Genomic DNA, 15,682 nt, shown 5'->3' on the forward strand with positions numbered 1-15,682 from the left:
AGACCTCACTTGGTCCCTGAACACATCCCACCTGGTGAAGAAAGCCCGGCAGAGGCTCTTCTTCCTGAGGAAGCCTGTTCCCTGAACTTCTGGTAAACTTCTACAGAAGCATGATTAAAACCATCCTCTGTCAGTGCTTTACTGTGCGGTATGCCAGCTGCACAGCAGAGAACAAGAGGGACCTGGCCCGTGTGGTTAGAACAGTACAGAGGATTGTGGGAGTTACCCTCCCTGACCTGGACACTGTGTATGCTGGCCGCCTCCAGAAGAAGGCCAGCAACATCTGCAAAGACATCACACTCCCAGGTCACTCTCTGTTTGTTCCACTGCCATCAGGAAAAAGATACAGGACTATCAAAACCCGGACTAACAGGCTGAGGAACAGCTTTTTCCCCAGAGCGGTTTCCTCCATCACCACCCCACCCAGCTCACACCGGACAATGCTGCGGGAAGAATAAAAAAGGCAATAAAACGACTCTTTAACAAATTTTTGTGTCTAAGTTCACCAAATTTCAACTCTACGTAATTAGATGTGGTGATTTCCACTGACTGACTCTACTGATGAATTATATGGCATGGATATGCTCAAATTCCAGAACATTAACACAATATATAGTCCATCAGCAACCTCAGTCCAAAACAATGCGTCCCATCTTTAAACATCTAATATCAGTTGAGTTACACCTCTCTTCTATTGAGTGAATCATCCTCAAAGATGACATCATTGCTGCCCCCCCAGTTAATTTTCCACTTTGGGCGAAGCTTTTCTGCTTTCTTTTCCGACGAGCGTAAATAGACTTCATTCCCCCCACCCCTCTCTGGCCTGGAGCTGAGGCTGCCATCTGTTCTGTGAATAGTTTTCTCTCTTCTTCTCTCTTAAGACTGAGGTCAGCTACATAAAAGCTTGGTTCTGTGACAAGGGTGATGGACTAAGTGATGGTAATTTACTTGTTTGCTGGGGACAAGAAATAGATCAGTCATGTTGATGTCCTTGCCCTTTTGATGAAACCGTGCTGGGCCTGGGTGCTCAGGGTCCCACTCCACACTCACACTGAGGTCTGAAAGAGTTAAAAATACTTAGGGTGTGTGTGAGTGAGTGTGCGGCTGTGTTCATGTGGTAGGGATCCAAGGTGAGAAGCAGAAACTGGGAGGCATAATGATTTTCTTTGTGTCACTGCCTTGATGCAAGACCTTAAAATTCCAAAGCAAAGGAGAGAAAATTGCTGAGACTTCGTGAAACTGCAACAGCCTGTTTAACCTTGTATGTGGCTGGGACAGATGTTCACTAAATTCAGAACTAGGTAGCGGTGGAAAGATATGACATTGATTTATGAGGTCTTGAATTCCACATCATCTGAGTCACTGCTGGCCCTCAGAGTTCAGATTAGCTCTGATAAGACAGTCTGTTGAGAATCTATGGGCCTCACTAATGCTCTGGGTGAGAGATACACTTATCTCTCCATAGGCCAGCAATGACACTATGGAGACCCAATCATATTAAACATCCTAGCTATTCACTGAATCCACTTTGACTTTGAGAACCACGTACACAAATAAAAACAATTCTAACCTAACAAGGAGGATTCAACAGTTTTGTGAATGTTGTTTGCCGTCTTACCCAGAGTACATGGCCAGTTTAACCTGTTAAAGGTCCCCAGAGCAAAAGTTTGCTTTTGGCACCTTCCTGAGCCCCCCAACCCAACTCCCACCTACTGCCTTCTGTGCAATGTGTATGTACTCAGTCACCTTCAAGTTTCCAGTAAAGGAAAATTATGGTTTATTACAATGTTTTCATCAGTTCTATCAGATATGATAACGCCATGCTCACCATAGTAATTACTGACACCTTGAAATGCGGATTCATTGTAAAAAATAAGGTCAAACAAGGCAACAACGACAAGTCAAGCATTCATTGGGTTGTAAACAAACCAGCTTCCGCCAGCACAAAATAATGTAGATCAGGAGAAGGAGGTAGAAATGAATAAATTAGACCTCAACCACCCTCTTTTGGAAATGTGCCAACTCAATTTAAAACACACACCTCCTCCTATAATATTGCTACCCTTCAACCCACAGTCAAGTTATACAGTATATGATGGATGAGGTCACCTTATTGTCCCGATCATAGTTCATTGGTTACATTAATGTTTATGCTCCTGAATTTAAGATGAGTCATTGAAAATATTTTACCATTTTAGAGAATAAGAAAAGGCAGATTTTCAAGGATAAGAACACAAACTTTTTTTTATTTCACTGTTTCTTTAAGATTAGGGACGTCATCTACCTACATACAGTAGCTAGCTAGCTATACAGCTACATCCATGAAAAGTAACAAGAAACATGTGATACACAAAAGTGTTGATGACACACAGTTGTCAACCTCCAGAAATAACGAATCTTAAATCAGCTTGGTTCTTTGAACATGAACTGTCCATGGAGATGATGTTGACGTGACATGTTACTCACTACTGATTGGTAAAACTACTAGAACTAGAATTTAATAAAAACATAGTTCCAAACAGGAACTGACTAACATGAACATGATGTCAGGCTGAATATCAAGAAAGAAAAAGTCAATTCAGTCTGAATATCAGGTTAGTCATAATTCTGTCTGTGACAACTCTTCACTCATATTTGTTTCTTGACAGGAAAACTTGATTTATGACATCATACTGGCCAGCTGCTGTTGACTTCCTCACATATTTTTTGTATTTCCTTGTTGTGTCATAGCCTCCAGGTGTGTTAAATCTCTGTATCCGCTGTCTTTAACACAGGCATTCTTTGCATTTCTCTGCAAGCAGCCTTTTCCTATCTTCCAGTGTACCCTATTCTTACCGTAAAGGAAAGCCATTAAAAAGAGACTGAGGAAACAACAACAGATCTTATCACGGATAATCAGCCTCTCCTGTTGACAATGAGATGACCAATGCTGGAGAATACTGGGGGACGTTACTACCTGCTGCGGGCCATTAGCTCCTGCAGAAGGAAATCATTCCACTGTTGGATAACTCATTCAGCGAGCTCGTATGTGCAGCAGGTGGTTAATAGGGGTGAATGTGGACATCATCCAGACACAATACCCAGCGACAGTCACGTCTTAATCGACTTGACTCCCCCACTGCCCTGTGAACTGAGATGTCAGGCACATAGCTGAACAGTCATTGTGACTCCCCTTTCACTTTATAACACTTGCATTCAGCACACAGCCCTCCAGTGTCAGTGCTGCTGATGGATACAATAATGAGCTATAATGGACCACTGAGTAATTAGCAGAAAACCACTTTCAGCAAGTTGGAAGGTTTTCTTGTAGCTAACCCACATGGAGAAATGTCTTTCTTTCTTATGGGGGGGGGGGGTACGGCAGCACCCCTATTAGATGTACATGTGGCGTCATGATCTCCAGCACTAACAAACAAGACCAGCTGCAACACTGTCTGTATATTTTGCCAACCTGATTTCAGAACTCTGAGTTACTCGCACTCTGCACTGTCATGTGCAGTTAACTGCTGCACTGAAGGCTGTGGTAATGTAGAGCAAGGCTGCAACACATAGCCTGCTCAGTCTGCAGTAGATTATGATCTGTGTTTGATACCAATCCATATAATCCCTCTATTTTATTATTTAAGTTAACATATACCCAGTTACATAGGAAGCTGTGGTCCGTACACCATCATGTGTCTCTTACATTTAGGCTTCCTTCCTTCAGGAAAGTAAACCGAGCGATTCCACAAAGTTACAAAGAGGTTTTGTCTGCGAGATAACCATGATGTGTTCACTTTGGGTGAATTCGACAAAGTGCCGTTCTGCCCTGCAATTCAATAATACGCCGACATTTGACTTCATCCAGTTTGGAGGAGGAACTGGAATGTCTCCTGATCATTTCTCAGATGAATCACATGTTGTTAACTACGGCTGCCAAGAACGAAGCAAATAAAAGAAACTTCTTCTCTACGTACAGCAATGACTAAACATCCATCTTTGTCCATTTCTATCTCATTTGTGGACAGGAACATTCTGACTGACCGACATTAATAACATGAAGTTAAGAGTTTGACTTCTGCAGCAACAACAAGTCTGAACAAGTCTGTGACCTTCTTTTAAAGTCCTCTTAAACATTATACACATCCATTGTGTATTAAAAGGTTAGGAAAACATTAGAATGTAATTAAAGGTATAAGAAAACCTCATTTAAATAATCACACTGACATTTATGATAATAGAAATTAATAAAAGTCCAAACATAGAACATAACCTCAACAGAATGCAGTCTGGTCCCCTCTTAATGTCAACATAAGGATGATCTAATATTGTTGTTTACTTAATACTTTAGTTATTAGCGGCCATTAAAGGGACAGAGTGTAACTTTTAGTGGCATCTAGCGGTACACTCCACTCACTCCTCCCTTTGCTCTGAGTGCAAACCCATGGTAACACTGTCCTCAGAGGTCATCATTACCATAATAAAACTACTCATGCAGCAATGGAAGCCAGCCGGTAAAATTGTTACTCATCTAGCCTCTACATTTTGTGTGTGCACCTAGATTGATACATTTTTACTTTAAAATATATACATCTTTCTATAAATGTCAATGAGTAATCATGTTAAATAATCGTGATGTCAATATTGACCAAAATAATTGTGATCATCATTTTTTTGCTTGGTACAAGAAATGGGTTTTGGACAACTGTTGTGGGAACTGGAAGAATTTCTAGTGCAATATTAGCCATAATGTGTCTTGCTGTGCCGTTAATTGTACTTTAATTGTCCTGCTGGCCATCAACCCAAATATTTTATGAACCAACCAACCAACCACAATCGTTTTGGGCGGCACCAAGTACAGGATGCACATACGGTAACCTTTCAAAATAGTAGCAGAAGGGGAGAAGAATGATGTATGAGGCACGCGGCCAATAGCATGCTTATATCCACACACTACATCCGATGAGTCAGACTTTGGTATGGGTGGCTGTGGCAGGAGGCTAATCAAGGTAGGACAGAGACACATGTACTAGCCCTTATTGGAGGATCCCAACTTGCTCCAGGCCAGATTGTATATGTGAAAGCGCCAGTGTGTTGTGGGTCTGCTGTTTGTCAAATGGAACCAGTTATGGTGATCAACATGGAGTTATTCTACTTAAGCTCCTCCCCCTTTCTCTATGAGTGAGCTCAGACACCCTGCAAAGAATACTCATTTAAGTCGCTTGTATCCATGATCACATTATTTCATCATCATTCACAGCTCATGACCATAGGTGATGGTTGGAATTTACTGAAATATCAGTGAATTCACAGCTTCCTCACCATGACTGTCTGGTAGAGCATTAACATGACTACTGACATGACACCAATCCGGCAGTCAATTTTGTGCTCCATTTCTAACCTTTGTCATCGAGTCCCGTTCGTGAAATTTAGAATTTGCACCTTTGACTAATAGGAAACCATCTTGAAACTGCAGGAGATCCCTAAGGAGAAGAAGATATTTGAACTTCTTCACTGTCTTGCACAATCCACTTATATATAGATCAAAACCGGACGGTTTTCAGCTGAACTGTCAAAAGTCCAGAATAAGGAGGACCAACATTCAGCTAATCAGCTAACTCAATCAGGCTCTTATCATGATGTAATTGATTCCCATGCATGCTGCTCAGACAGCGAGTGTCAAACCTTTTAAGCTGTACTGCTGAAATTCTGTTGAATTTTGTCTCTTCCATCCAGCTTTTCTAATTAGATCATTCTCTAAAAAATGCTTGGATGGAAACATCCCTTGTGGATATGAACTTTTGAAAATAAAATGAAGCGTATATCCGTCTACATTACTTAACTGTCCTCCTGATGCAACAAAAAACTTATTTTTTGCATTAGTTTGGTCTACAACAGTTGTAGAAGATGTTTTTTAAATAAACTTGTGTAGCAGAGTGACAGGTGAAACATTGTTTCAGAACACACTATTAGACTAATTGACACTCCTTTGCCAACAATCACTGCACCACTTTGGGCACTTTTTAGTTTTTCTTTGATTTTATAAGTTGTAATAGTATTGTTCCACTATTATTAGGTTATCAGGCTTAGACTATAATATAGGCATGCAATGAACAGAAAAAGACAATTACATGTTTTCTATGGTAGCAGTGGCGCATGTACATGCTGTGGCCGGTAGCTCCCATGAATTTCATTACATTTTTTTGTCTTAATTTGATGAAATTTGTGTTTATTTCTGGAGTACTTATGGCATATGACAGAATACACTCAGCATTGGAAAAGGTGCAGCGGCCCTCGAGACGCCCACGGCCGACCACCTAGCCAGACATGCCGGACCAAACGCCACCGAACTGCCGCAGGGAGGTGAGGGAGGAGAGCCTTGATGGAAGCTAAGCTAACCCAGCTAGGACCTGAGGCACTCCACTACCCAGCCTACTTGTAGCAGTCTGAGGTTCGGTCATAGGAAAATAGGATGGATGAAATAAGACTTCTGGCTAACCCAGCGACGGGAGGCCAGTGACTATTGAGCCCACATCTTTACAAAGACCTGGGCAGACAACAGAACAGAGAGCAGGACTCTGGTGGGACCAGAGGAGGTGGACTCTGTGTTTATCATGATGCTTGGTGCTCAAACACAGTCAGAGTTGATTGACAAGGTTTTCCTCATGTCCTCATTTATAAATGTGAAGATGTCGGCCATATTATCTGCCCAGAGAATTGTTTTTATTGCTGCCGTTTACATTCCTTATGACGCAAATAAAGAAAATTACACTACAGGAACGCACCACTGTTTTCCTTTGTCTGTCATGTTTCTCTTGTGTTGCAAATGGGCTACAACTGCATTTCATTGTGCATCCCTGTGTTGCATAATGACGATAAATGATCCTTGAATCCTTGAACTAAAATGGAACGATTGTGACAGCCCTTGTCAGAGCCAGACTATCTGATCTATTGAGCACAGAAACATGGGGGACTCCTGGTGCTCTCCAGAAAACTTCAGCAGTCTTTCCCTCTAGACACTCCAACAGAGCACAGCACTGGAGAAAACCTGTTTACTTCTTAAATAACAAGTTGGCAAGACCTTGCAAACAAGAAAGTGATCTGACCAATGGGCCTGAGCCAAGAGGTACAATCCATTTCAAATCTGTTTCTCTTTCACTCTGAGACGCGTGCTCTTTCCAGTCAGACGGTATTAAAAACTGTCCAGACACTGGGCCTCATTCATGAAATGGATGTTTGCACAGATTTGCTCTTAACTTATGCATATGCACACACAAAAAAATACTTGATATTTTCTCAATTATAAAACTGTTGTATGTAAGAACAAATTGTGTAAGTAGTTGGAACAGCTTTGAAACTGATATGCACAGTCCTTTATGTATTCTGTGGAAAATGACATGAGATAACAAAGATATAAAGCCCCAAAAACTGACAGGTATTGAATAAAGCAGACTTAACAATTGTCCATGTGCCAGCTTTCATTTTGTATTTTTTTAAATACACACAAGGAGCCAAAATTACATTTACTAATTTGCAACAGCGAATATGTTTTATAATATATTCCACAACGCTGATGTGTTTAGAAATGTACTGTACACTTACGCTTTGTGCACCGCTGCGATCCCTGAGCTGCACTCCATCCATGACAGCACTGCCCTCCACAGACGTTCACCCTGCAAACAGAAAACAAAAGAGTTGAGCTGTAATTGAAGATCCTACCCCAGAACTTTCTCTTTGCTCAAACAAGATTACTCTTTACCTTTGAAGAGATGTCATTTCAAGTAGAACTTTACATTAGATGACTTATCTCTTTTACTCAAAGTGTACACATGCCTGAACATCATTGTTTTAAGCTGCAGGCTGTTTCTGAATACATTGTAGGTTAAAAACAGGCCACGTCAAGCTTCATTTGAGCTCTGTAACCTAGTTTAAATTGTTGTCCACCAGGTTCAAGGGGTTTGAGACAAGTTACGTCATCATATAAATGTTCCATCATAGTTATCTGACTTGGCACAAAATCTGCTGGCCTCCAACAATTCTCACCGGATGTTTTCCAGACTTGAGTGCCGTCCAAAACACAGTGCTCATGATATGTGGTTTGGCCTTGTGATACTAAATATGACGGGGAAGGCAGGGATTTTCTATGGTACGAGGTATCTGAGGTGTAGTGTTAACTGTGGTAGGTTTCTTAGCCTTGCACTGCCAACCTGAATCTCACAAGGTTAGTTTTACTACAAAACTTTGGGTTTGGAAAAGTTCCACAGAGACTTGATTGAGTCAGGCTGTTGGAAGCTGGGCCGACCCGGGAACTCACGACTTGCATCATCATCAAAGAGACCGGCTTAGATGATGAACGTGAGTCACCACCCCTTGGACCTTTCAAGACACAAAATGAAACTGAACTCTGCAACACTATAGGTGGAGAATAATACAGCACATATTACAGTCTGAGCGGGGTGATGTGAGTGAACATTACGGGGACTCCCATTATTTGGGGATTTATTTGGATGAGAGAGGGTTGTTCCTGTGCTGGTGAGACGCTCCAACACTTGGGAGTCAGCTGTGAAACAGGATTGCATTTATGAGTTTGGCCATTTCTTGCCAGTCATTTTGTCTTCTTTTCTTTTTTCTTGCTGCCATGTCTAAGTCACCACACATTTAGCTATGACCCAAGAAAAATACAAAGTTGATGAAAACAGTGAACATGCATCAATGGCAGGGGGCCATTAAACTGAACTCACTTTGCTTTAGCACTTAGCAAAAACATTGCTAGTGTAACATTGATTCAGTGATGGGCAGCATTACCAGCAGCACCTGCTGCACATGTCCACTCTGTGACATTTTCTTATTGAAACTGCAGCAACAAAAAGCCTTGCAACCTGGTAATGAGTGAGCCGTTTGCTTTTGTGAGGGTGACAGCAATTCCCAGCTGAACTGTATTCACGAGTCACACATCGAAACGCTCTGATGGACCACAATCTGAGCAGCTGAGGTTAAGCTGCCAGACCACCCATGGCCTGCTGGCCTCTTGTTACTCTACTGGTTGTTTTTCCTCTTCTTACTCTGTTTACAATGCGTTTCAAAAACACTGTGATATCAACGGCCTCATCCACCTCTCTAAACATTATACAGCACATTTCAGTGCTGCAATACCAACAGGTAGTAATCAAGACTCAAAACGGCATAATCATTTTGAGGATATAAAATAAACAAGGACAAACTTGAAGTTAAATGCACATTGATGGGATTTCCTTGGAAAATTCTGCACTCAGATCACAGACTGGGTTTTATCTTGTAGTTGAGTTTCTTGCACATCATAATCTTTTCTTCACCTTGAACCAAAATCTCATTTAGGCATAACGGTCGACCTAAAGAGCATGAATGTGTAACTTAAATCTCCTCAATGCAAACTTGCACCAAAATATTTTTTTGTGTATCTATCACACAAGTCTAAAGTATAGTTGACACGGTTTTGGGAATCTGTATCCATCCATTTTCCATACAGCTTTTCCATTTTTCTCGGCTCTCGTGCCTATCCCCGCATTGATTTAGCATATTTATTATGATATTGTTTTCTCTGAATTATAAATTATAGATACAGAATTGTTAATAATAAAAATTATTTGTGCAAACATTAACCACGGACATATGTAAGGATCCTGTTTGTGGGCTTCAGCTCGGCGTACAACACCATCATCCCAGTCATTCTCCGCTCCAAACTCACTGAGCTCACTGTGCCAGCCTCCATCTGTCAGTGGATCACAAACCTCCTGACGGACCGGAGGCAGCAGGTGAGGCTGAGGAAAACCACACCCAGCATCCGGACTATCAGCACTGGCGCCCCTCAGGGATGTGTACTCTCCCCACTGCTCTTGTCCCTCTACATTAACGACTGCATCTCAAGAGACCCGTCTGTTCAACTACTAAAGTCAGCAGACAACACAACAGCCATTGGCCTCATGCGGGTCGGCGATGAGTCTCCCCAGGAAGACTCATCAAGAGTTTCTTCCCACACGCCATCACTTGTCATGATGCGTGAGAAACAATCTCCCTGCAATAACTCTTGTGTACAGCGGAGAAAAACAGCGCGTAGAGCCAGCATTTTTCACATCCAACTCTTTCACATCATGTGAATTAAGGTTTTATTTAGACCAAACCAGAGTTGGTGATTGTTGGAACAGTGGACGGACTAACCAAGATGGTTTAGTTTTCTGTTGTTTCTGTTGAGTTTGAATGATGTGTATTTTAAGATGAGTTAACAAGGAAATTAGGCCTGTCTTAGTTTGGTGAAAGAGAAAAACTTGAATTCAGAAGGTGTTCACAAGGAAAAGGTGTAAGAATATTCCACATTTTGAGTTTATTTTGTTTGTTTATTAGACTTAAAAGCCAACTTGTGATAGATATATATATATATAGATAGATAGATAGATAGATAGACACATATCTTTCTTTTTACATATACACAATAGTCCTGTCTATCCCTTACCTTTATTTGTTACGCTTTCTTAGCCTTGTTCTTAGCTCCTATGTCCATTTCTGTGCTGTCAAAATCATTGCTAGTGTACGCAGACCAATAAAACTGGTTCTGATTTTGATTTGAGCAATCGTGTATATAAGTGGGCTGTAGGGGAATCCAAGTACAGCCTGTAACCTGTTGTGTGGGGAAAATATTAGGTGTATTGAATGAAGCCAGTCATTGAAAAAAAATGTATTTTGAGGCCACGGTTTCTTCAAAACTGATCACTTGACTCAAATGCTCTAAAATATTATAAATATCAAATATTTAATTTGTCTACAAACTAATCATATGAATAGTTAGATGCTCACGTGGGTGATGATTTCCAATGATTTTAAAAACTCTGCAAACCCACGCAGGGGTTGTTGCAGGTGACCACTGTTTGAACTGAAAGATGGATCAAAAAATTGTGCTTTTGAAATTCCAGAACTGTACAATGACAAATTGGCCTCATTTCAAGACCAGACCAAAAGATAATTTCTTGACAGAATATCAGCGTGTAAATACATTATCAGGTTTGTTGCAAAAACACAGTTTGAGTCTTTGAAATGTAGCATCTATTGCTAGCAACATTAGCAGCTGTTTAGTACAGCGCCACCTTAAACAGGAGTTCTGGAGAAGCATTTTAGAGACGGTGGAAACTGCAGAGGCATATGCTGCGAGGAAGTTATTATTACATAAAACTATGTTGGTATACCAACAATGTGCAGGGCCTTTACAACAGTTGACCAATTGCTATGTATGCCGATTTGCTGTGTGACCTTTGACATATCCATACCTACTGGTATAAATACACTACATAGATCCTCATGCTGTATGGCAGTGATTCACAGCTTCAAGCACATTCTACGTTGGGCACTAGATGTGCTTTGGATGGAGTGGTGAGTCACTGAAATACATTTTACTATCTAAGGTTGGAATTCATCTGCCTTTGAGTTAGGAATAATTGCATTGTAGAACATTAAGACAATATCATCAGCATTCATTGAGACCAACACCAATCATTCATCATTGTTCATTTAACAGGTCACACCGTTTGAACCAGCCCAGTGAGGGAGCTAGCAAACACAAACCAATACTGTCAACTGCAATTAGTGTCACTGAAGTCGGCACATGGTAACAATGGTACATTTGGTGTTCTTGAGTACACTGAGGGAGCACCATAGAGCTGATCCGCTCAGATAAGTTAGGCTGAAGGCTAATAACCTTATCAGACTAGTGGCCCAACTAGTAAAGCGTAGGTTACTTTTCAAATACTTTACCTAAAGTGTACTGCTTGTTTGGTCATGACATCACAGGAAGTCATTAAGTTCCTTCTCATTTTCCCACTAGCCTACATTCCTCCCTCCTGACACTTATCCAGAGTTTCTTACCCAGACAGCTTCATGAGCTGCTTCTGCTGTCTCTGCGCCTGCTCGCTCTGCCGACCGACCGGCTGCTGCTGACTGAACTGCGGGGCTGTAGCCGCTTGGTTCCCCATCCTGCGGGTCCGGACCTGGCCGCCGAAGTTAGCGGTGAGCTCCACGTTGTACGTGTGCGGCTGCCCCGCTGCGCCGTGACGCGTCGCGATGGAGCTGACTCGCACCCCGCCGTTCGCTCCGGCCGACCCCGGGCCGGGCTGGAGCACGTACAGCCTCCTGAAGCCGCCCCGGCTCTGCTGCTGCTCCGCTGACACACATACAGGGGCGAGAAAGAAGCCGAACAAAAATAAGAGGCCCCATCTTATCCGAGCCATATCCACACCGAATATCAAGTCAAATGAAAAATAAAAACTTGAGGGAAAAAAGGTCCAGGTTACTTTCGGCTCCGTAAAAACACTCCTTTCACTTCTTACAAGCAAGGAAAACGATTGTATTCCTGAGCATGTCCCTGTAGGTAACGTTGCCGACCTCCAGCACGGTATGTTAAAACACTAAATAAGCTAATGCTACCGAAGAAAAAACGTTGTTTTTACTTTGAAACTTTGAGAAAATTATAAATAATGGGCATGTAAACGTCCCTCGGGTGTAGAAGTGAATGTAGCTCCGCTTTCTTCCTTCCTACACCATGGAGGCCCTCCGAACTGCTGCGTCTTTCTCTGAGCAGGATTGGACTTGGTCCGCAGTCAGAATAGCCTGAGAACTCCAGGAAAGTTTCTCTGTTGGAGGTGAACAGAGTGAGCTCAGAGTGAGCTCAGCGCGAGCAGCCAGCCTCCAGACGTGACGTCGGGGGGTTGGAGGGGTGGGGGGCGCTACATTCGCTGAGATGTTTTTGGGGCCCAAGGGTGTCAGGGGACCCAAACCAAAGCCCCCGCCCACACACAGGCTCACTGACTGACCCACCCCAACACACACTCATTCTCCAGTCAAATGTATGTAAGCTGATACCGACTTGCACTATAAATGTGTAAACTCACATATATAGCAGACTGGGTTTAGTTCCACTCATCCCTCAGCAGGTGGTAGTGATCACTCCATATATGGAAGCCCAGAGCAGTATATTTACTGATGTTATCGGCCTCTTTTCACTGAGGTCACAACTTAATCACCCCTTATCTCACCACATGATACCACTATCTTGTGTTGTTATTATTTTTAAAATAATTAATTGTGCTTATATCTAAGTACAAGATAACAATTCAAGTAATTTTTTTTTTTCTTTTTTGTATTGGCAATGGAAAATCATGCATTTTAATGCTGTTGAAGCAGTTCACATTCAGTAGATGCCCTTGTTTTCATCAGCACCGTATGGTCTACTTAATTTATGAAATGCCTCCAAAAATCTGCAGTATGTTCAGTATCTTGTTCTCAGAGCTGTATTCAAACACTCATTCCTCATGGACCCATCAGGCTATTGTGTTGCACAGTGCCAATATTTACTTTTGCTGACCGCTACATGTAGGAATGGGAGGATGATGATTGCCATGTCGTGATTTTACCTATGTGAGTAGTTACTGGCTCGGCATTACAGTAAGCTTTGTTTGTACCCACAGGAGACACCGGGCGTGGGCCTTCACAGATACTAAGGTGTTTAGGATCAACGCGGTAAGCGCTGCAGTGTAATTGTAATTAACTGTAAACTCATATCTCATATCAAATAATAATGAGCATATTGCCTTCATACAATTTCTTAAAAAACAGGAGTCAAGTTTGTGCAACAACACATGAATGAAACAAAGGTTGTAATGTCGAATATATTGTTAACAATTTGATTCTACTTGCAAAATATTTACTTAAATGTAGATTTTTATGAACTCCTGTTTTCAAAGCATTAAATTAAAAAAACATTCAAATGAACTCACCATTTGACCTCTCACCGCCTGGTATAGCAGATGCAGCGCCCTGACTGGAGGGTGGCAAAAACTACTCAGCACATCACCAGGACGTAGCTCCCATCCATGGAGGACTTCTACACCCAGCAGTGCAGGAAGAAGGCCAGCAGGATTATCAGATACCCCATGACCCCAGACCCAAATTGTCCTACCAGCTACTGTCCAGCAGACAGTACCGCAGCATCTGATCCCGCACCACAGGGGTCAGGGACAGACCATTAGACTGATGAACTGTTGAGCTCTTCAGCTCATCGTGTTGTCATTTTGCCTTTATATACTTTTACTCCCTGTTTTACAACCTATTTACATCTCTGTATATATATTTATTACTTCTAATCATGCACATACTCAGGCTAAAAATGCATACTCTCCTCTGTGAGAGTGTGGGGGATTTTATTAGCAAGGATGACAATAAAATTATTGATATCAACAAAATGATTGATATTAATATAAATACAAATATGATTAGTAACAAATAATAATAACGGGGCACTACCCTGGGATCAGGAACCAATAACCAAACTGTGGATATAAAATTGGTGTTTACTCAAAATGTCAAAGTCAAAGAACTATTCCACATTCAGAGTGAACAGTGAAGGTCAGAATCTGAGCACTGATTATAACAACCAACAAAATAATCACAGAAAACTGCTCTTTAAAACTAGAACAGAGTTTATTTCTCTTTAACAACACCGATCAAAGTCAATAATATTATAGGTCAACAAACATCTACAACTACAAGCATACTACCTAGAAGCAACAAGCATTCAGGTAGTGATGGGTGGGTGTGTGTGTGTGTGTGTGTGTGTGTGTGTGTGTGTGTGTGTGTGTTTGTGTGCGTGTAGGAGAGAGAAAAAGAGAAAAATGGCGGATGTAGTCTCGTAAGTGACACACAATGGAGGCCGCGCTTAACCGCCACATGTTTATGAAATAAGCGCAACGGAGTACTTGTGTGTGTTGGAGTGTGTGTACGTGTGTGTGGGTTAGTGTCAGGATCCCTGTCAGACCAGACACCTCCCATGGCCACACAGCTACAGACATTTCACTTAATTACCTCCTTTTTTTCAATGTGGTAAACTCTGGGCACCTACTTCATGGCATACTACTGAGCTCTTATGAGGACACAAAAAAACATATGTTAAATGTTTTGATGCACATGAAAAACTGCCTAAAAACAGGAAACTATCTGGTGCTCATCCGAAACATTTCATATGTACCAGTCCATCCTTTTCACACATATTTGGCTATATTTTCTAGATCTAAGATATAGTGGAGTAATGTTTACCTAAGCAGAGAATGAGATCGCTCTCCAGCAGCGTCAGTGCTGAGTTTAGTGCATGTTCATGCACCCACCCTCCTAACACTGTTAGCTCTACGTTTGCTATAGTTTGCACTGTTAACGCTGCGAGCCACCATCCTAGCCGTCGCCGCGTTGAGAGGCAATAGAAATGCTCCAAATCACTTATAGCACCTTGAAAGACAAATTCCAGGAACCATATGCACAATGTCTGATAGTATGGTAAAGAGCATATATTCCTTATAACCCTTTTATAAAACATTTAATGCATGGATAATGTTGCGTACATGGGTTTTGTGCATACACATTGTTAATATATCTGATCCCTGTGTTTTAACAAATAACAGTTGCTTGGCATCTTTTATCCCACCACATACTTCCCCTGTAACCAAAAATTTCAACTTTTTGACAAATATCTGCACCCACCCTGGATTTTTTGCTGTTTTCCTCGACCACATGCCGCCAAGTAGGCACAATTGTGGGTAAACAATAAATTGATTCAGCATGCGCCCCATATCCCGACTCGTGTTTATTTCTTTCATCTATTTAATCAGATCAATGAAGTAATATGTGTACTCAT

At 41.7% G+C, this 15,682-nt stretch overlaps 1 long non-coding RNA gene across 1 annotated transcript; it reads right to left on the reverse strand.

Annotated features, from left to right (window-relative positions):
* Positions 1–1,487: 1,487 nt before the first annotated feature.
* On the reverse strand, positions 1,488–12,733 carry LOC116376759 (uncharacterized). The gene is made up of 2 exons (XR_004212144.1): positions 11,869–12,733; positions 1,488–7,652 (listed from the first exon to the last, which is right to left on the reverse strand). It is a non-coding gene; the product is annotated as an uncharacterized LOC116376759 (long non-coding RNA).
* Positions 12,734–15,682: the final 2,949 nt, after the last annotated feature.

The sequence above is a fragment of the Anarrhichthys ocellatus genome, unplaced genomic scaffold (genome assembly GCF_004355925.1).
Source record: "Anarrhichthys ocellatus isolate YVR2014 unplaced genomic scaffold, GSC_Weel_1.0 scaffold579, whole genome shotgun sequence".
NCBI lineage: Eukaryota > Metazoa > Chordata > Actinopteri > Perciformes > Anarhichadidae > Anarrhichthys > Anarrhichthys ocellatus.